The sequence below is a fragment of the Triturus cristatus genome, chromosome 1_1, assembly GCF_964204655.1.
Source record: "Triturus cristatus chromosome 1_1, aTriCri1.1, whole genome shotgun sequence".
Lineage (NCBI taxonomy): Eukaryota > Metazoa > Chordata > Amphibia > Caudata > Salamandridae > Triturus > Triturus cristatus.
Genome location: NC_140579.1, coordinates 131,976,038 through 131,999,694, shown reverse-complemented (window position 1 = coordinate 131,999,694; position 23,657 = coordinate 131,976,038).

Below are 23,657 nucleotides of genomic sequence, written 5' to 3'. Positions count from 1 at the left end.
GTCTGACCTAGTCAAGTTTAGGAAAGCAATTCAAATGTGGTTGGTTTCACAGCCTCATTAGTTTGCTTTCTTACTTTTCTTGGGCGGCTCTATTTTACTTGTGCATTGTGTTTTTCTAGTGTCTTAACACTCCTTTAGGGTGAAAACAGAAACAAGAAACATAAGCCAGAACCACTACAAGTCACGCCCGTCACCCAGTACTGAGCCAGTCCACAGCAACAAACCACCCATCACCAAGTGGAGTAACTGAAGAGATCGGCCACACACGCTGTCAGCGGGGGACTCTAATATACTCCACCACGGCATGTCCCAACAAGCTCGTGAGATCTCATGACAGTCGTATGATGGATGATTGCAACAAAGACTGTCCAGCAGATCTCCCCACCATCTCTCCCTCCAACCTGTTTCTCAGAACCATAAACACAAACAAAAGATCCCAGAATGGACAGCCCGGTGCGTGGACTGTTATTATAATACCATAAAGGGACCTGCAGAACAGGGAAAAGCTGCCAGCTTACTGAAAACCATAAACTATGCGCCTATCTCTCACACGTCTCCATCCACCACAGTGCTGAGCGCTGCGTCCCATAACACCATAACTGCAGCTCAGGGGTCTTCACGCGCGACATGGAAACACTTCCCACATGAGATCATATCAAAGACAACTAAGGTTCTAACCACACACTTTAACACGGTGTAGCATGATACCCCTGCGGCCACAGGATCTTTATAGGGCCACAACCAGGAGTGATCCTGTTAAAGGTGACCTAGTCCTAGGACACCCCTGCGCCGCACGGCCACCAGCTGCTGCGTGTGCCTCCCCCTCCATTGTGCCTCGCTGCCCGACTGACGCCTCGTGACCACGCCCCCTCCTTCGAGCGGCGTGGTCCGTGTTCAGCGCTCCTCTCCCTGTGCCCCTGGTGTTGTTTTACTGTATGGTAATTGTAATTGTGGAATTGTAATTGTATTTTTCAGATTTGTTGTATTCCGCCGTATTGCCCGTTTTTTCTTGCCTGTTGTCGCCCTCCGTCTTCCCTCCCCGCTCCCCGCTTCCCGCCACCACCGCTGACCCCGCCCCTTTCTTCCTTCTGTTCCCTCCCCGCTCCCGCCTCCCAGCTGCTCCGCCCACCCGCGCACTTGGCCATATATGGCGACCGTGCGACGCAGGTGAGTGTGACCTAGTCCTAGGACACCCCTGCGCCGCACGGCCACCGGCTGCTGCGTGTGCCTCCCCCTCCATTGTGCCTCGCTGCCCGACTGACTCCTCATGACCACGCCCCCTCCTTCGAGCGGCGTGGTCCGTGTTCAGCGCTCCTCTCCCTGTGCCCCTGGTGTTGTTTTACTGTATGGTAATTGTAATTGTGGAATTGTAATTGTATTTGTCAGATTTGTTGTATTCCGCCGTATTGCCCGTTTTTTCCCGCCTGTTGTCGCCCTCCGTCTTCCCTCCCCGCTCCCCGCCACCACCGCTGACCCCGCCCCTTTCTTCCTTCTGTTCCCTCCCCGCTCCCGCCTCCCAGCTGCTCCGCCCACCCGCGCACTTGGCCATATATGGCGACCGTGCGACGCAGGTGAGTGTGACCTAGTCCTAGGACACCCCTGCGCCGCACGGCCACCAGCTGCTGCGTGTGCCTCCCCCTCCATTGTGCCTCGCTGCCCGACTGACGCCTCGTGACCACGCCCCCTCCTTTGAGCGGCGTGGTCCGTGTTCAGCGCTCCTCTCCCTGTGCCCCTGGTGTTGTTTTACTGTATGGTAATTGTAATTGTGGAATTGTAATTGTATTTGTCAGATTTGTTGTATTCCGCCGTATTGCCCGTTTTTTCCCGCCTGTTGTCGCCCTCCGTCTTCCCTCCCCGCTCCCCGCTTCCCGCCACCACCGCTGACCCCGCCCCTTTCTTCCTTCTGTTCCCTCCCCGCTCCCGCCTCCCAGCTGCTCCGCCCACCCGCGCACTTCGCCATATATGGCGACCGTGCGAACGCGCAGCGGTCACGCGCAGCGGGCGCGCCGATTGTGCGCCGAAGGTGCGCCAAAGGCAAGCCCGTCTACGCCCGTCCGCGCCTGGACCGCGCCCAGTGCCAGGACCTCTGGCCCACGAGGACCCCGGCCAACCCGCCTGACGTACACCGCCGCCACCCTCATCGCACTCAACACCGGCCGATTCCCAGGTTGCCACCAAGCCACCCCGAGACGCACCTACGGACCCTTCAGTTGTCACGCCTGCAAGTTCACCTGCATCCGGACCTGCCCCACACCAGCACCCGCCATGCCGAACACCAGCAGCAACCACCTCAAGTGCATCCTGCTCAACACCCGCTCCGTCCACAGACACGCCACCGAACTCTGGAACCTCCTAGACGCCACAGCCCCTGACGTTGCCTTCATCACGGAGACCTGGATGAACGCCTCCTCAGCGCCCGACATCGCCATCGCCATCCCAGAAGGCTACAAGATCACCCGGAGGGACCGCAACGCCAACCAGGTAGGAGGAGGCATCACCATCATCCACAAGAACACCATCCGCATCACGACCAGCACCCACAACACCCCACCCTCCGCCGAACACCTGCATTTCCAGATCCACACCGACCCGAAGACCACCCTCAGAGGCACCCTGATCTACCGACCTCCGGGACCACGCACTCAATTCAGCGAGGACATCGCCGACTTCATCAGCCCGCACGCCCTCCCCTCCGCTGACTACATCCTCCTGGGGGACTTCAACTTCCACCTGGAGAACAACAACGACTGCAACACCAGCACCCTGCTCAACAACCTCGCCAACCTTGGACTCAAGCAGCTGGTGTCCACCCCCACCCACCTCGCCGGACACACACTCGACGCCATCTTCTCATCCAGCAAAGACATCGCCTTCAGCCACGCCACAGAACTCCACTGGACGGACCACAGATGCATCCACTTCACCTTCAGAAGAACGACGATCCACCACCACCAGCAACAGGTTGCTCGAAGAAGCTGGAACAAGATCACAGCCGACCAGCTCGCCGCTTCCCTGAGCCAGCACCCTCCGGCCAGCTCAGCGAACCCCAGCCAGGCCGCCGACAACCTCTCGAAGTGGATCAGCAAATGCGCAGACGAACTCGCCCCTCTGAGGATCCCGCCCAGCAGACCCGGCAGTAAGAGAGCCCCTTGGTTCACCGACGAACTCAAGAGCTCCAAGAAGAACTGCCGAGCCCTCGAGAAAGCCTGGAGAAAGGAACCCACGCCGGACAACAGGACCACCCTCAAGTTCGCCACCCGGAAACACCACCAACTGATCCGCATCGCCAAGAAAACGGCCTTCAAGAACCGACTGGACAACAACGCTCACAACTGCAAGGAACTCTTCAACATCGTTAAAGAGCTCTCCAACCCCAACGCCGGAAACAACGACATCACCCCATCGCAAGACCTCTGCAACTCCCTCGCCTCCTACTTCCACAACAAGATCGCAGACATACACAACAGCTTCAGCACTCAACCGACGCACGCCACGACCGCAGCAACGCCTCCCGCCACCACCCTCCGCGCCTGGACCCCGGTCAACACCGAAGACACCGTCCACATGATGAACTCCGTCCACTCCGGATCTCCGACCGACCCCTGCCCTCACCACGTCTTCAACAAAGCAGACGCTGTCATCGCACCCCACCTGCGAGACATCATCAACACATCCTTCGACACCGCCACCTTCCCCGAGAGCTGGAAGCACGCCGAACTCAGCGCTCTACTTAAGAAACCTACAGCAGACCCCACCGAACTCAAGAACTACCGCCCCATCTCTCTACTCCCGTTTCCAGCCAAAGTCATCGAGAAGACCGTCAACAAACAGCTGGCCACCTTCCTCGAGACGAATGGATCCCTCGACCCATCGCAGTCTGGATTCCGTGCCAACCACAGCACCGAGACCGCCCTCATCGCCGCCACTGACGACATCCGAGCCCTGATGGACAACGGAGAAACAGCGGCCCTCATCCTCCTAGACCTCTCCGCGGCTTTCGACACGGTCTGCCACCGCACCCTAGTGCAGCGCCTCAGCAACGTCGGAATCCAGGAGAAGGCACTGGACTGGATCGTCTCCTTCCTCAACGGAAGAACACAAAGAGTCTGCTTACCACCGTACAAGTCAGAGGCCACCGAAGTCATCTGCGGCGTCCCTCAAGGATCCTCACTGAGCCCGACTCTCTTCAACGTCTACATGAGTCCCCTCGCGGCCATCGCACGCCAACACAACCTCAACATAATCTCCTACGCCGACGACACCCAGCTGATCCTCTCCCTGACCAACGACCCCACCGCCGCCAGAGCCAACCTGCACGAAGGGATGAGCGAGGTAGCCGAGTGGATGACGACGAGCTGCCTGAAACTGAACTCCGATAAGACGGAGGTCCTCATTCTGGGCTCCTCGCCCTCCGCCTGGGACGACTCCTGGTGGCCCCCCGCCCTGGGCACCGCACCCAAACCGACGGACCACGCTCGCAACCTGGGTTTCATCCTGGACTCCTCCCTCTCCATGACCAGGCAAGTCAACGCCGTCTCCTCGTCGTGCTTCAACATCCTGCGCATGCTTCGGAAGATCTTCTGGTGGATCCCCACAGAGACCAGGAAGACCGTCACCCAGGCCCTCGTCACCAGCCGACTGGACTACGGCAACGCACTCTACGCCGGAACCACCGCCAAGATCCAGAAGAGACTCCAGCGCATCCAGAACGCCTCAGCCAGACTCATCCTCGACATCCCACGACACAGCCACATCTCCGGACACCTAAGAGACCTGCACTGGCTCCCGGTCAACAAGAGAATCACCTTCCGCCTCCTTACCCACGCACACAAAGCTCTCCACGATCAAGGCCCGAGCTACCTCAACAACCGCATCAACTTCTACGCTCCCAAACGCCACCTCCGATCTGCCAGCCACGCCCTCGCCGCCGTCCCACGCATCCGCAGAGCCACTACAGGAGGAAGGTCCTTCTCCTACCTGGCCGCCAAGACCTGGAACTCCCTCCCGGCCGACCTGCGCCTGACCCAAGACCACCTCTCCTTCAGGAAGAAGCTCAAGATCTGGCTGTTCGAGCAGTAGCGACACCCCCTCCCCCCCCCCAAGCGCCTTGAGACCCTACGGGTAGGTAGTGCGCTCTATAAATGTCCTGATTGATTGATTGATTGAAAGGACTGGGGTCGGAATCCATACACAACTGTCAATACAAAGAGAACCCCCTACACCCTACATTTGTCACGAGTTACAGCGGTTGTGTGGTTACTGTGACCCTCCTCATTCAAAAAACATTTCATATTTTTAGAAAGTTTTTTCAAGATCATCGCACACCTGTGCATAAACCTTAAAGCGAGCTAGGCACATTTATTTCAAAACGTAACGAATTAGGCTCAGTAGAGACACCGAAGTTATGAACAAACAAAGTGCATTCGTTTTTGGGCTCGTAGCGCGTGCACACAAGACTTCCTTGATTCCCTGGAGATGCTGGGGCATTCACACGAATGTTCAGGACATTACAATTGACAATGAACAGCCTGTTATGTTTGAGGGGAACACCCCCATGCCCATGGAGTGGGTGGTCTAGCCTGTGACCCGGAAGAGGTCAGGGAAATAAATGGGGGCTGGACCGGATGATCCGGGTCAGTGCACCGTAGCACATACACTGCGTAGGTCTGAGTTATTTCCTCTCCCCGAGTCTGGAGATTGTGCCGCCCGCCTACCTGAGCGCTGATATCCCCTGGGCCCCTTAGCACACAACAACTGGCGACGAGGGGGTGTGTTGACCTCGTGACCCGCGCGGGCTGCTTCTTCGCTGCCTGCATTCCTTCCTGGGCCCGGGAGTGCTCCTGAGCGCCGAAGCGCTGCCTGACCCGGTCTGTCCCGGAGCGCTGATCCTCGCACGTGCGTGCGATTCCGAGGCCTGTGCCTGCCGCCTCGCTGCTCCCGCTCTTCCTCCACGGCCCGCATCGGGGCCGATGTCGTCACGGTGACGGCGCACGCGCGGAGGCCTGGCGCCGCGCGCACAGCGCGTGAGAAGGTGTTCTCCTCGACGGCCTGCTGCCTGCTGGTTCCTCGCAGCACATCGGGTTCCGGTGGTGCTGTTTTGCCGGACGGACGGACGCCTGCTGCAGCCTGCTGACTCCTGGCCAGGTTCAGTACGTGTGGCTGGCGTGGAGGTGGTGGTGTGCACTCTGGGCTGCTGGACGACTGTGGGGTATTCCTGACTGCTGCGTCTGGCCACGGGGACCGATCCTGCGGCCTCTGATCGCCACGTGGGGCGCGCTGTCCCGAGCTGACCGCCCGGACCCTGAGGCCTGTTTGCTGAAGTGTTTGAGGCCGCGATTTCTTCACTACCTGTGCCGGAGGTGAGGGGTTTTTGGTTCTTGTGAGACTGCTTTCGCCCCTGTGGCCCATCCTCTGTCCCGCGCCGGCGCCTGCTGCATCGGACATCTCGCCCATCCGGTGTGAGGATGTCGACCGTGCCCCCGGTTGAGGCGTTCCTAGTGGACGGCCCGCCATCCGCCCAGGTGGCTAAGTGGAAAGAGTGGCTGGAGCGTCTGGAGAACTATTATGCCGCAGTCGGCCTCAAGCCCGAACGACATCGGCCCATGCTACTGCATCTGGGTGGTGCGGCCATTCACCGGCTAGCCAAATCTGTGGTGGAAGTGGGCCCTCCGTACACCTACGCTACGCTCAAGGCTGCTCTGACCGCGCATTTTGAACCCCTGGCCAATCCAGATTACGAACGTTTCCTCCTACGTCAAGCTAGGCAACTACCGGAGGAATCGGTTGACACTTTCTATGCTCGGTTGAAGGAGCTGGCGAGCACCTGTACCCTCCCGGACACCGACGACGAGCTGCGGGCCCAGTTCATCCAGGGCTGCTCGTCCGTCAAGTTGAGGGAAAGGATCCTTGAACTGCCCGGCATCTCCATGGCTGACATGCTTACCATGGGCCGGTCTAAAGAATTGTCCAAAGTGCGTGCCGCACATATGGAGACAGCCCTTCAGCGTCAAGTGAAGACGGAGCCAGTGAACGCGGTGGTGGCGACGACCTCGAAGAAAGCAAATTCGAAGAGAACGGAGCAAAGCAAACCACCATCATCGTCTCGTTCCTGCTACATGTGTGGAGGACCGTACCCGCACCAAGGTCAATGCCCTGCACAGGGGAAAAGGTGTACGGCGTGTCGTCGTCTAAACCATCTGGCCAAAGTATGCCGCTCAGCGGGACGTCAACGCCAAAGTCGGCAGATCAATGCGGTGGAGGCCCTTTTACAGGAGGCTGAGGAAGATGATATGGACGACGATGAAGACGAAGGCACGGTCCATGTCATTCACGCCCTGCAACCGGACGGATGTCCGAGGCGAAGGGCCCCAAAGTGTCACGTCACGATTGCTGGACACCTGACGCCGGTGCTGATTGATACAGGCGCGTCCATAAACATAATGGCCCAGTCCATGCTGAGATCCTTCCCGGTACAACCCGTCCTAAAGCCCACGTCCATACAGGTGTATGCCTATGGCTCCGGCACACCGCTCACGGTACTAGGCGTTTTCACCACCGACATCGCCCATGAGGCTCACTCCGTTCGCACCAAAGTGTACGTCACCAAGGAGGGTGCGGGAATGCTGCTGGGCTGTCGTACGGCGGAACATTTGCAACTAGTGGTGTTTGCCTTCGCTGTGCACCTGGAAGATATTGAGTCACTGGTGGACGAGTTTCGAAACCTGTTTGACGGAATAGGATGTTTAAAGAACCACATGGTACGGCTACACGTGGACCAATCAGTGCAACCGGTTGCTCTCAAGCACCGGAGAGTAGCGTTCCATCTGCGGCCGAAGGTAGAGGAAGAACTGAGAAAGTTGGAGGCCGCTGACATCATTGAGCGAGTGGAAGGCCCGACACCATGGGTCTCCCCCATAGTGATAGCCCGAAAACCGAAACAACCAGGTGAAGTCCGAATATGTGTGGACATGCGTTTGCCGAATCGTGCTATCAAGCGGGAACGCCATCTGACACCCACGGTCGACGACATCGTTGCGGAGGTCAGCGGATCGCACTGGTTCTCGAAGATGGACCTCCGGGCAGGCTACCATCAACTCCTGCTGGATCACGAGTCAAGGGCCATAACCACTTTCTCCACCCATGTGGGACTGCGCCGCTACAAGCGCCTCAGTTTTGGGGTGTCCAGCGCGGCGGAAGTGTTTCAGGACACCATCAGGAGTGTATTGGCTGGCCTCAGTGGGGTTATAAACGTCAGCGATGACATCCTGGTACATGCACCGACTCTGGAGGAACACATGACCCGCCTACGTTGCGTATTCCGGAGGCTTCAGGACAGTGGCCTGACGCTACATCGTGAAAAGTGCGAATTCCTCAAAAAGGAGATAGCGTTTTTTGGATATCACTTCTCACAACAGGGGGTGTCGCCCGACCCCGCAAAGGTCCGTGACATCCAGACGGCCCCTGCCCCGACCACAGTCACCGGAGTGAGGAGCTTCCTGGGCATGGTCACCTACTGTGGTCGGTTCATCCGGAATCTCACGAACCTCACGGCACCCCTCCGGGACCTCACAAAGAGCGCTGCCACGTGGGAATGGGGCCCCGCTCAAGAGGATGCTTTTCAGGCCACCAAGAACGCCTTGTCTGCTGAAACCACCTTAGCGTACTTTGACCCCGCCCGGGAGTCTGAACTGTCGGTGGATGCCAGTCCCATTGGTTTGGGTGCCGTTCTGTCCCAGAAGCAACTGGACGGTGAGTGGGCCCCGATAGCCTACGCGAGCAGGGCTCTGACGGAAACAGAACAACGGTACTCCCACATCGAAAAAGAGGCGATTGCAATACACTGGGGGTGTCGCCACTTCCACCTCTACTTGTATGGACAGCCTTTCACAGTTCACACTGACCACAAACCGCTGATTCCTCTCTTCATGGGCGTGTCGTCAAAACCACCCCCAAGGATTGAGAAATGGATCCTGCAGCTGCAAGAGTACCAATTCACCGTCGTCTACCGCCCCGGGGCACAAAATCCAGCGGACTTCCTGTCCAGACACGCCCGGCCGGTCACCCGAGAAGAAGAGTCGGAGGCTCAAGAGACGGAGGAGTACGTCAGGTTGGTGGTAGAACGCTCTCGCCCTCTGCCCATCCGGCTAGAGGACATCCTGGAGGCGACCAAACGAGATGATTGTTGGGAGAGGGTGATCTCAGCGGTTGGATCTGGAAGGTGGCATTCCCTGCTGGAGGACCTGACACACCGTACAGTTGATGCACAAGTGGCGTTGAGAGCTCTTCACAACGTCCGGTCCGAATTGGTTGTGTCCCCCGAGGGATGCCTGATGAGAGGCACGCGCCTAGTCATCCCCAGGTCACTACAGCAGCGGGTGGTGGATCTTGCTCACAACGCGCACCAAGGGGTGGTTAAGACCAAATCACGCCTGAGGAGCAAAGTGTGGTTCCCGGACTTGGACAGTGTGGTGGAGAGAACAGTCCGGTCCTGTGCGCTCTGCCAAGCGGCGGGGCCCGCTGATCCGCCTGCCCCAATCCTGACGGAGGACATACCTCCTCACCCGTGGAACCGGGTGAGTGCAGACTTTGGGAGCCTACCAGATGGCCGACACATGCTTGTCGTCATTGACGATTTTTCAAAATACCCCGAGGTTGAGATAATGGACTCCATTACTGCAAGCCACACCATACCTCGGTTCGAGAAAATCATGGCCAGCCACGGGTTAATCAAGGAGCTCCGCACAGATAATGGTCCAACTTTCGCCAGCCATGAGTTCTCTGAATACCTCAGGTCAAGAGGTGTCCGACATGTGAAAATCACGCCCCGGTGGCCCCAGGCTAATGGTGAAGCGGAGCGCTTTATGCGCACCTTGAACAAAGTACTCCGGATAGCAGTATCTCGAGAACAGAACATGGAGTGTGCCCTGTACAACTTCGTAAAAGAATATCGACTGACACCTCACTCGACCACCATGGCCAGCCCTGGGTCCTTGTGTAACCAACGGATGCTGAATGATGTGTTTCCTCAGGTGACAACATCCTCGCCTGCATATCGTCAAGTGTCCAAACGCCTCCGACAGAGGCGGGCCAAGAATGACCGAATGTCCAAGAGGCGCCATGCCAGAAGCAGCGCGTTGGTGGCCGGTGATGTGGTGCTGGTGAAAAACCGACATCCCCGAGGGAAGTTCTCCCTTCCTTTTGAACCCGAGCCCTGGGTGGTCCAGGCAGTAAAGGGCACGATGGTCACTGCCCAGAGGGGTCGTGAGACAGTCACCAGGAACGTGTCCCAGTTCAAAAAGTACCAATGCCCTGCACAACCAAGTGAGGTAGGGCCAGAGTTTGAGGATGGCCAGGCAATGGGTGACGTCGTCAATGAGGGGAATGGCTCACCCGGATCTGCTCCCCCAATGCCCGAGGCCGCAGTGGAACATTTGCCCGGGGCAGCCGGAGCTGAAGGCAGTGGAGCTGGGAGCGAAGGGCGAGGTGGTCACCGATACCATCTCCGAGCCAACCCGGCGGTGTCGTCTCGACTGAAAGGTTTTGTGATGGACTGAGGAAAAGAAATGCAATGGTTTTTCCTCGTTCTTCTTATCTCTCTCTCTCTCTCTCTCTCTCTCTCTCTCTCTCTCTCTCTCTCTCTCTCTCTCTCTCTCTCTCTCTCTCTCTCTCTTTCTCCCTCTTCCTCCATCTCTCTCGTGCTTCCATACTGTCTGTTTTTGTTTGCCATGATAAAGGAGGAATGTTATGTTTGAGGGGAACACCCCCATGCCCATGGAGTGGGTGGTCTAGCCTGTGACCCGGAAGAGGTCAGGGAAATAAATGGGGGCTGGACCGGATGATCCGGGTCAGTGCACCGTAGCACATACACTGCGTAGGTCTGAGTTATTTCCTCTCCCCGAGTCTGGAGATTGTGCCGCCCGCCTACCTGAGCGCTGATATCCCCTGGGCCCCTTAGCACACAACACAGCCAATCACAGGACTGGCATTTACATAGTCGACACAGTCCGCGGCGACCGCGTTGAAACAAGGATTGGCCCTCCTCACCCCGCTGCATGGAGGCAAAACAAGCAACAGGAAGGCTGCACAAGGCAGACAGCAACGCACAACGGGTACAGGTGTGCGACGATCGTGAAACAACTTTCTAAGAAGCACGAAATGCTGCTTTTAATAAGAAGGAGGCTCGGAGTTATCACGCCCCGCTGCAACTCTTGAAAAATGCAATGGTGTGGGGGTTTCTTTGTATTCATAGGGTACTTATAAGCACTACATAAATGTGGCAATAAAATACAGCACGGCCCTGTATGTTGTAGTCTAGAATGGCTCAGCAGTGAACACATAAAGAGGCAAGATTGTATGCAAGGGAAAGAATACATAATAAACTGAGAAATGAAAGAAGAAACAAAAAGGGGGGAGTGGGGACAACCCCCACAAACCTCCTGCACCATTAGTTAAAGACCCACCTGACAACAGGCCGAGTGCAGCCAACACCCACAGACAATGCATCTTGAGCCCTTCACACCCCGACCAGGAAGGAGTCCTCGCGCTGTGAGCACTGTCTGAGTGGTCTTGGACCGGAAGTGCGGTCAGAAAGGCACTGAAGGCGAAAGGGTGCTCTGCCTGCCTGAGCCAGGAAATTACGTCATGGAATCGTCTCCTCGCTTAGTTGAGTTGGTGATGGTCCCCCTTTAAACTAAGCAATCACTGGCAATGCAGATAGGCCTGGCTTCTAGAGAGCGTATATTTTAAAATTAAGCCTTACTCGTAAAAAGAATGAAAAATTGGCTCTTGGTTTGGGGACATAGATTTTAGAGTATGTTTGCACTTGCTTTATTTAAAGTTTGCAAAGTAGTGTTGTTGGAAAAAATGAGAATCTAACAGAGAATTAGTCTAAACGCTTAAACACTGAAAAACAAACTAGAAATATGTTATAAAGTAATATACTGCAGGGCGGTTTTGTAAACTAGGTAATTAGTAATTAAGTAAGAATTAAGTCAGTATTTAAAGTGGTAAATATAATGTAGAGTACGTGTAAAGATGTGTAGTGTTGATTGACAACAGGCCTATGGGGGAAGACTTTTGGGTACTTTTTCCCCCTTGAGCAGTAGCTGCACAAGTCCGGATGGAGTAGCCCAGCGTGTATGTTTTGATTCGTCAATTGTAGTTTCTGCGATTCAGGGGGGTAATATTGAGAAAGGACAGGGTCCCACCGTGGTAATTACCGAGAGGGACGTGGGTACCATTAGTATTGTGGGGAGGAAGCGGGGAGGGTGGAGCTGGATTCCATGAATTTTAGGTTTTATAGAGGTCAGGAGTACCCGCCATGTTCTATCGTTAGCTGGAACATCGCCGGTCTAGCCTCTAAAGGTGATTATCCGGGTTGGGCTGAGTTTATTAGCTCTCATGATAATATTTGTTTTCAAGAAACCTGGTGTAGGGAAAGTGTTAGCTATTCCGGCCATGCCTCATTCAATCTGCCAGCTCTGGCATCGCTATCTGGTAGACCGAAGGGAGGGCTCCTGGTTTTGGTTTCCGTTAATATCCCAATGGAAGTAAAAAGATACCTGATCGTCGGCATCCATTCTCAGATTCTATGGTTATCAGACAATCAGGGCTCTAATATTATTTTAATTAACTTTTATAATAACGTCTTCGATAGCACGAGGCATAATGCCATGAATGAGTTAGGGGTTGCCCTCGATAATTTAACTACTGGGGTTAATATTGATTTAATTATATTTGGGTAGGGGATTTTAATTTACCCACTTGTATTTTTTTTAACTTGGGGGTTTGTGAGGTTAAGAACTATTTCGAGGAAGATGATTTGCACTTCCCGCATAATCTTTACGGGGAGTCCCTGAACAAATTAATGGCATCCCTGGATATGGTAATTTTAGAAAATGCCAAAAGTGAACAGGGTGATATAATCCCCACATTTACGGGTAGGAATGCAAACACAGTGATTGATTACATTTGTGTATCATCTTATATTACCTCACTGTGCAAGCCGCCTAAGGTCACCGATTATATGATAAGTGACCATAATTGCATTATCACCGTTATTTTTGTGTGGAAGGATAGAGTTTTCCCCTCTGATCGTTCTGTGGTGAACATCAAAGCCCATAGACCCAATGGTGTAAGAATTAGATAGAAAGGAGAAAAAGCTGAGGGAGCTATTAAATCCATAGTTAAGGACTGTTGAGGAAATTTTTTTGCCATCCTTGAGTGCGACCATGAGGCCGTCGACACTGTGAAGGATTTGATATCTATTAATAAAGTTATTGAAAATAAATTTACTAAAATTGTCTCCCAAGAAAGGTTGGTTTGACCATGTCTGCACCGCTAAGCTATCAGAGCTTAAGCAGGGCTTGGCCGTTAGGCCTAGAGATACGATTGTGGTTAACCAACTAAGGCAGAATTACAAGTTCGAGGTCAAGCGGCGTAAGGAGTTACAGCAAGAGGCCTGGGACAAATTGACCCAGGCAGCTGAGACACATAACTGTGCTCTATTTTGAGCTACAGTTAACTGCCCTTTTCTTAAAGATGATATGGTCCCAGAACTTACCTCTAATGTTAACAAGGCTACATGGGTAACTCACTTTTCCACCATTTTTAATACCAACATTTTGCCTGAGGACAGGTATGGCCCTTGGCCCTTTATCCCATTGGATGTTACCATCGCGGAGGTTATTTTGAGTATTAATGCTAGCAAAGGGGGCAAGGCACAGGGACCTGATGGGGTCCCTGTTGATGGTTATAAAGCTGTGCCTGAGATGTGGGGACCCCTGCTAGTGAATGTATTTAATGCTGCTGTACGCGACGGGGTGCCACCTACCTGGGAGGAATCAATTATAATTCCAATCTACAACAAGCATTTGCAATGCAATAGGTCTCGCATTTCCGCGAGTTTAAGCTATTGGCATTGTAAATAACAATGCCTTTTATTTAGGTTTTAAAAACAAAAATATAAGGCATTGTCATTTGCAATGTCAATAGCTCAAACTCGCGTAAATGCGAGACCTACTGAATTGCAAATGCTCGCTTTTTCACTTCAGCAGGCCTCAAAATGCAAGCATGGCTATTGGCTTTGTCAATGCGCTTTTCATTTTGTGTACAAAACAAAAATCAACCAGGTCAGACACTGGCAAGGAGTCTAACATTTTGCCTACAGGGGCTAACAAAACAGAGTTCAACTACCAGGGCCAATAAAACAGCTCAGTGAGTTGAGCATCCACTGCATAATAGACTGGGGAGGACTAGTTAGAAGCCCAGAAAGGCCTAATCAGCCTTCCCATTGTCCATCTTTAAGAAAAAAAGTATCACTGAGCTAGTGTGCCTATCGCCTGACACTAACACTGCAAAAGACTCTAAATGCCAGCTGGAACCGGGTACACTCTGAGGTACACTGCCACGATAGAAGTACTTTTCTTCGCAAATTCCTGCTGACGTCGACATCAAAACACACAAAAGCACAAGTGTGTCAGGAAAATAGAAGACCAATGCAACTAACAAAAAATTATATTGCAAGGCCCACCCTTCTCATCATGTGTCATGCGGAGCGCCAGAGGGGAGCTGAAGACTCACACTGACAGCCTAATGACACTGAGACGTGTCAAAGCAGCCAGGCTGAACTCCCACTGGAATATCAAAAAGTTAGATGCGTGGCCAAGCCTGAAAAAAAGCAGCACAGCAATCCGCTGCCTCACCCCTATTTGTGTCGAATCGATGCTTACGGAGAAGCAAAAACACCCACACAAAAATACACACAAGAGTTTAACGCTAACAAACTTACAATAGGCAGGCAGGATCGCTGCTGACATCTACAATGAGCTGAAGGACAAATTCCAACACCAAGGGGACAGAATCAGTCCATCCTAAGTAAACTGAACACCACTACATTTAGCAATAGTAACAATCTGCTAGTTACAAAGCTTGGAAATACAAATATGCGAAATTAAGGATTTTATGAAACAAGATGTTTATTCCTGCATATCAGGTTTCTCTGTGTTTCTCCGTTCTGTTTTCCTGTGCTAATCCTACATGCAAAATGACAAGAAATATGAATTAAAAAGGTGAATTGGTGCGCTCCTTTAAAAAAATAATGTTAACTATTGGGGAAAGCATGCACTGTTGTGGGGGTGGTATGGGGAATGGCATGGGGACATTAAGAGCGGCACAGAGTGCACTGAAAAAATGAAGCGCCCATGAAGGTTGGTACTTCTACTTCTTTGCTCCAAGACGAGTAAAGTTCAAAACCACCTGCATTACAGGTAGGAGAACATTCTGCGGTTACTAAACTGTTCACCAGCAACACCTGGAATGATACGGGAACTTAATTTCTGGACATGCTCCAACCCAAAGGAGTTTCTATGCATTGTTGAAACTTTGAAACAGAGACCGGTCGCTAGGTCAAGATACGGATAATATGGATTAAATGGACTACGCTATATTAAATCGTTGAGGGGCACTAACTTGTGCGGCAGAGAGAAAACAGTACATTCAAAAACACTAGTATGATGTCATTCATTTTAATCTGTGCGTGAAATTGAATATTAAACTTTGCAATGGTGTTCTGAGAGGATCAGCTGCTCTGCTGGAACAGACCACATTAACGCTCGGTATAACGCCAAATAACCGGGTCGTTCATGGCCACAAGTTACTATCATATAGAATAAACCATGAAAAAGATAGAAGCAGGAATGCTAAAGTGAGCTTGCACTACAGAGGGAGTGATGTTAAAGTACTTTGGATGACCGTGGCAAGGCTTTCCGGAGGCCACTCATTCCACTTTAATAACCAAGGAAAGGCATGGCAAAAACGGCATCTGCAAAATACATTAACAAACAATCACAAATCTGTAACCAAAACAATAAGTGTTTAAGACTCTGCTCATGCACAAGCTCTTAGAACCAAGCTAGAGCCTGAGCTAGGTTCTGGCTCGCACTGTTGTTTTGTTGGCTCGACCACCGCTAATGCTTTCTACATTAAATGTAACAGGTGTTAACTTTCAATTGTAACATTTCGTAGATTAATGCTTCAGAAATGAACAAAAGACACACAATTTTGTTCAAAATTAGATGAAGAAATTCGGTGTTTTAAAGTGTGCACGTTTACCCACCTGGTTCAGTAAATACTCGTCGTCACGCTTACTTAACTCTATACATCTACAGTGTGCTGCCTGGAGCAAAGCGCTTTGACGCCTCGTCAGGGGCAGTAAGCGCTATATAGATGCAATTACAATTGCCTCATGCGATAGTCGCGAACAGAGAAACACAACTAAAACACATCGTAGCCGTAGATCATGATAACGTGCTGAACGTATACCTGCATTTGTTCATAGTAGACATGGAAAACTTCATCTCCCAGATGTCGCTGAAACCGGAAGCGGAAGCCTAGTAGCTGGAACAGGAAGTGACCGTTGCTAGGTGAAGGTGACAAGTGACCTGTAACGGCCTTATCGACAAGCTGAAAAGGGTCGGCGGGAGCAGGTGTGTGCAGGCGGCAGTACTGTCAGATTGGATACATATTTTGAGCGGTTGTGTTTAGGACTATGCAATGCAAGGGGCTTTGTTGGGACTATTCAGTGCACGTGTGGGGCTTTCATTAAGACCCAAAGTTTGGAGATATGCTGAACTGTTGCTTCTAGTAACAATCACAACTGTGTTTTCTCTTGGCTTTTTGTGGCTGTGCAGTCTCCGGGGGCTGGGGATGCCGAGATCCTGCCCGGATTATTCGGACTCCTGGGGGCTTATGCTCTTGCTGTGCAATACTCCTAATTTTGCCATGTACGGATCCTTTCTGTGAGCTGAGGCGGTTTTGACAGCTTGGGTCGTTCTGTGCTTTGCTGGTGGCTGAGTACTGTCGCCATATGAAACATTTGCACATTGCACGAACAGTGTGAGAATGGAGGCAACATGCACAACGGGAGAGGAGAGGGCGGGAGCAGGGACGCCATGCGGACAGTGGGAGTGGGGAGGGGGGTACAAGGAGGATTCAAGGACAGCGGGAGGTGGAGGGTGGGAGCAGGCTCACACGAACAGCAGGAGGCAGGATGGTTGGTGGTAGGAAGCTGACTTAGAAAATGGGAGGAGAGGGGGCAGGTGGGGCAAACAGACAGACAGGGGAGAACACGGAGAGATGCACGAAGGAGCTAGCTAAAAACAACAAGCACTCGTAGAGTGCTTAAACACATGAAAAAAACAACCAGCACTCGTAGAGTGCTTAAACACATGAGAAAAAAAAAAAGCGTCTAAAAACAAGCGCTAGTAATGTTGCCAGTTGTGGGTGTGCCGGCAGAGGAGGCTGGGTCTGCGCAGCCGTGAAATTGAAAGTGATCGCGATCAAAGCGGCCGCGAAAGTGAAAGTAAGCGCGGCGCGCGCGCCCGCGCACATGCACTGTAGCTTTAGGCTGGCCTGGTAGCACTTTTTGGAGCCCACATACAAAATGTCTCTTCGAGCCAGCGCATGCGCTGGGCTCAGCGAGACCTAAAAAAGGTGATAGAGGGGATGTTAAGAACTACCGCCCTATCTCCCTTTTAGATTCCTCGGTTAAAATCTTGAGTAGGGTCTTATTGGTAAGGTTGGAAAAATGGGCTGAAGATAACGGGATCTTGGCTAGTACCCAGTATGGTTTTAGGAAGGGGCGTGGAAGCGTGGACCAGTGTTTAAACTTAAATCTCCTCATAGGGAAGTATACACAGGCAAAATTGGGTTCCCTTTATCTTTGCTTTGCTGATTTAAGCAGTGACTTTGATATGGTTGATCACTCGATTCTCTGGACCAAATTGTTAGAAATGGGCGCGCCAGAAGGAATTGTCTTTTTTCTTGCCCAATTATATTCCGATCTTCGAACTAGTATTCGATATGGTATTAACGGGGAGTGCACGACAAAGTTTAGGATTCGCCGGGGAATTAGGCAAGGATGTGTTCTTGCCCCACTTCTTTTTACACTTTTTATAAATGAGGTAGATGCTGTTTTAAAGGGGGTGAGCGCTGATGTTCCCAAGATTAATGGCCTTGACGTACCGGTACTGTTATATGCAGATGATGCCGTGTTACTGGCAAGGACCCCATTAGGGCTCCAACGTTTGATGGATAGTTTTTCTATTTTTATCGAGAATAGGAAACTACTCATCAACAAAACTAAAACTTTCATTATGACTTGTGGGGCAGGGTCTAGGAGATCTCAAACCTATTTTTTAGATGGGCACAAGGTCCAACAAGTAGATAAATTCTGCTATTTGGGAATTACATTTGCAAAGGATAGCAGATGGTCCCATGAAACTGTTAATGTGCGGACAAAAATGGTAAAAAGTGCCCATGGTGTTTTTAAATTTTCTGCTAAATTAGGGGAAAGACGTATTTGGGATATGTTACAAATTTATAAAGCTCGTAGTGTGTCCACTGCCCTTTATGATGCAGGGGTTTGGGGATATACATCGAACAGTATTTTGCAATTAGAGGAAAATCTTTTCCTCAAAAGGTTACTGTGTCTGCCTAAATCGGCTCCAAATGAATTAATCCATAGAGAGCTAGGGATTTATCATTTATCTGATTTGATTTCCTTAAAGCCACTTATGTTGTGGCGCTCTGTTTGGATGAAGGAAGAGACCTCCTTAAATAGAGCAGTTGTAACTGATTGTCTCTCCCTTGATAATTATTTCAATATTCCATGGCTAAAATATGTAGTCTCCAGTTTTAGAGATATCTATGGAATAGATATTACTGAGGATTGTTATGCTGCCTCAGTTTTGTCTAAAGTAGAGATGAAGAATATTTTTATGACTTATTGGGGGGAGAGACGGAAGGTGAGCGCTGGTCAATTAGTTACCAGTATATTTTATAACAAACATGTGGATGGAGATGGCTATCAAATCTTTCTCAGTAATGTTACCAGAGCTTCCCACCGGTTTGTATTGACCAGATTAAGACTGGGTATTGTACATAATCTGGTAGCCTTCCCCTCCCCTAAATTACACCCTGTTGGTCCCTGTCCCTGTGATGGCACCTCTGCACAAAGCACTTTGCATCTACTTTTCTACTTTTAATATGTAAACTGTATTATCATTTATGAATACACCTTTTAAAACCAATTTTTGTAAAATATGGTGTACGCACCGTGCACGATTCAATGAAATTGCTTTTTAATATGTATGAAGTAGATATTTGCTTTTTTACTGCTACCTACCTTCTTAAATGTATCCAAATGAGGAAAAGTTTGATGTTTTAAATTATTCTGAAGGTTTAATTGTATTATTGCACCCAGTAATTATGCTATCTGGTGACGTTATGTTTTTATGTGCTTTTATGGTCATTATTTTAATGTATCGAATAAAGCTTTATGAATTGAATTGAATTGATGTGTAGTGTTAGTTCCAAAAGAAGAGTAAATGGAAGGGGAAAGAGAAGCAATGGGTGTACACGCCCTTTCAAGTCCCCCAAGGAAGTTCTTTCACTATTGTAAATTTGTATTCTATGCCTGTACAAGTGTGTCCTACTGTGTTTTTGAGTGACTGCAATCTATTGCTGTTTCACACCCCTTCTTGTATCTCTAACATGCACATTTGTAACATTCTCTTCATGTAACGTACTTGGTTCTATTGTGAAGCGCTCTGACACCTTTGAGCAAAGTCCGCTCTATATACAAATGCATAAATAAATAAATAAATAACAACGAACCCTTCTGTCGAGTGTGAGTGCACGCGTGTCACAAATAAAGCACTCAGGGTTCACGTGCTTTATGGTTATTTTTTGAGCAGTTTTATCTCGACCCGAAGGTTTTGGAGCGCGTTACAGGCGCGCCTGATAATATTACACAAGGTCCTATTTATGTTTTTTTAGGCACGGGGAGCTGAAGTGATTTGCCCAGAATCACGGGATGTTGAGGCAACGCCGAGACTCGAACCTGGTCCCCAGTTCCAAAGTCAGCAGTTCGCCTCGCCGTGTTTGGTAGAAGCTTAAATGAGTCGAAAGGCACCGAAATATGTTTCCTTCATTCATAAAAGGGTAAAGTCAGAGGACTGCATTTTATTTTCCGAACATTGGGGTCTTTCTCTATTTTTTTCTGAGCGCTCTGTGGCTGACACCCTGCTAGACGTCACACTGTGGGTTTTTTTTTGGGGGGGGGGGGGAGGGTGGAGAGGTGGGGGGGAAGGCAGGGTCTGCTGTTCTTCGTGCCTGAAGCCGCTCTTTGACCGACCACAGTCGCTCCTCGGAGAGATGAAGTGACCACGCGTGAAACCAAAGCGAAGACGGTGTTGTAAACTTCATCCGGCTGCGCCATGAACCTGCCCGTCTGCAGGGGGATGAAGCAGCCATTGCTTGTGGGGGCGGGAGGGGGGAATGCCCACCCTACTGCAGCAGTGGCAGGATGCCCCGTGCAGAATGTGGTGTGGGGGCCCTGAAGCTCCCACGTGGTTCGAGTCATATTCATTTTCCTTTTGCTGAAAGGGGGGGGGGGGGTCACTGAAGTGGGCAGGGCTGCGAAGGCTACATTACGTCTCTCCTCAGAGGATTTCTGAAGCAGTTTGACGCTCCTGGTTACATAAAAAGTAGAATCGATAAAGGGTGATGGGGGGCCCATTCCCTTGTGTGCTCCAACAGCCGCGATCCTACATGGTGAAGAGAACAATAGGTTATCCTGGCCTTTGGCCATCTGCGAGTACTTTAGTGGGAGGATGCAGATGAATTGGGGCAAATATCACTATACACGAACTTGGAGCTGTAATTAAAAGCATGGAGCGCAGAAAGGTTCTTGGAGCTGACAGCCTATCTGTGGAGTTGTTTGCAGCTTATAGAGACAGCCGGGCCCCAAAGCTTGTAGAACATTACTCGGCTGCTCAGAAATGAGGTCATCTGTGGGTGTCTATATGTGAGGTCCTGGTCATCCTTCTCCTGAAGCCTGCCGCACTCCCACAGATGTCAGAGCCTACAGGCCATTGTCCATGCTCAATGAGGACTACAAAATTCTTAGTTGAATCCTTGTGGGTCGACTTCAGCCTCATATAGCCCTCTTTAATCCTTTTCAAAACTTTGATTCAACCTGAAGATGGACCTCTTTAGAGACCTCATATGCAAGAAAACCAAGCCAGTCAGTGTCCTTCCTGAGAGAAATGAGACCATTCCAGGGAGTGTGGCCACGGCAGGTAGGAAACAACATGTCTCCCTGTTGAACTCCAGGCTTGTGTTCCCTCGGACGCCTATATACAATAAGAACTGATGGAGAACCGGGGCTGATTGTTGAAGGGGAACCCCCGATACCCATGGGGAGCTCGATTGGGTTGGAGAAGCACGAGAACACCGCAAAAACCACCTCAGACAAGTGATCACCATCCTGACTAATTCAAAATGGTGGGTGTGGCGTAACAGAGTCGAGTGAAGAGAAAGGAGCAGACCTCAGAGAGGGGCTGAGGAGATGGTTTGCAGCTTTTGAGAGGGCTTGCAAAATGAGGAAAGTAGGTGGCCAACACTGGGGCTCTCTACTTTGAGAGTTATTCTCAGTGAAGGGCAGAGATAGAGTTCTGACCCTTAATGAGGATGTGCCGAGTCCTATCAGCACAAAAAGAAGGCCCTCATAGAGTGGGTACCACAGTGGAGTACAGAGTCAAGTTTAGGGAAACCCAAAAATTCCAAAACGAAACTTGGGTACACCTTTTGACTCCTCAGTCAAGGCACTAGAGGGCAATGGGGTGGACACGTCTGATGGGCTGTATAATCTGTTGATGAAAGAGCACATTCTCACAAATTGTTCCTCAGAGCTATTGTGACAGCATCTGGTAGATCCTGAGTTGTCTTCTCCCAGGAGCAGGGGAGGAAGGCGGATAAATGGTCAGATCCAGGGTATTACAGAAAAAGACTCATTTTGGGGGTGACCCCAAGAAGAGTGCACAGACTTCCCAAGAGGAGAAGGAGGTGTGCACTGACACAGATAAAAAGAAGAAGTTCTCTAAAGGCTCCCCAAATACTTCTCAGGAGGGTGGGCCTGAGACTCTTCCCAGTCCAAAGGAAAGGGGAGTGAAGGTAAGAATTGGGATCCCAAGAAGGCTAGGGCATGCTCTCACTGTAATCAGCCAGGGCACAAGAAGGGTGATGCAATATGTACCAATAAATCCCTCTGGTGGACAATCCAAGGGTTTAGCTAGTGTTGCGATGGGAGTGGAAGTGTACTCGGGAGAGGCTAGAGGATTCACTGAGGCTATTTTAGTTTCCCTGGGAGCGGTGGACATTAAAGCCTTTGCAGTTTTACCTCCAAACTTGCAGAAGTACAAACAAAGTCCAAAAATCAGTTGGACTTAAGTAGAGGCTCTGAGGAACGCAGGTGCCAGTGTCACCGTGGTGGCAGCCAGACTGGTTTGCCCAAGGCCACATGATCCTTGGTGTTAGTCACTAAATTACCAATGCTGATAATGAGACTAAGTTTCATCCAATAGCTTTAGTGAACTGGGAGTGGGGAGGAGGTATTGGCGTGGTTGTGTCTCCTGCCATACCAGTAGAGGGTCTGTTAGGCAACGATCTGGATACTTCTGCATGGGCAGAAGTACAAAAGAGGGCTCATGCGGAAATGCTGGGTCTCTCTGTGTGAGTGTGTATTAGACAACTAGGGCACAGGCTGCACAGCAGGGGAGTCAAGAGGACATGGAGCCTGAAACTATGGCCCAGGAGACTAAGAGCAAGTGCTTCCAGCCACGGCCGGTATAGGGTGTGCCACCGGGCGGTGACGTGGGGCGGGGAAGGGGCAGGGTGGGGGGTTGTAAAATGCGGCATACGGATGATTTCAGGTAATGAAAAAAATAAATAAAACAAATTTCGCGCGCAACAAAATTAGTTTTTTTCCCCGTTACTTACCTGAAATCGTCCGTATGCCGCATTTAACAACCCCTCACCCTGCCCCTCCCCCGACCCACATCACCACCCGGTGGCACGCCCTATACGGGCCGTGGCTGGTTCTGGAAGTTGTTGTTGGCAGCGAGGCCACAGCCAGGAGCAGTCAGTGCCTGGATTGATGTGGAAAAAGGACTTGTGGAGGATGAGGAAGCCTTCCTGCCACTGTCAACAAACCCCGTGGGCGTAGTACAGCCTCTGTGCGTCTGGATACCACAAGTACCTTTGACCTCTTATTAACAACTGTTAAAAATATACACAGTGGACTCCACCCAGAGGCATATATTTCTTTCACCTCTTGGTATTGGCTGGTTTGTGTATCATTCCACCTTCTAGGAAGTGCTTGTATTGAAATGCATGAGGAACTCTTTTACGTCTGAAAGTTCACTCAGTCATCACACTCTTTGTCGCCTTTAGTTCTTCATCTTTACAGCACACAGTCCCTTTTTGCTACTTTTGCCCAAACCCTGGCACAGCCAAAAGGTCAGTCTTTATTGTGCTAAACAACTTTTAAGAATGCCCGTGTTTGCATGTCTTACATGCTAAAGCCAGACATGTGGGCCTTGCCGGTGCTTGTTTGAAAGGTACTCACACTAGAATCAGTGCAGAAGCTAGGCCTATACCCGTATTTGCTCAGGTACCCAACAGGAGAGATTTCCAGCAGACACCTGGACTAATAACATCAGTACCGAGAATCAGCGCTCCTTTTTCGTATAGTAGAGCAACATAGAGTAGAAAGTTGCAGGAATAAGGGGGATCCGACTGGATCTGTGATCCGGCAG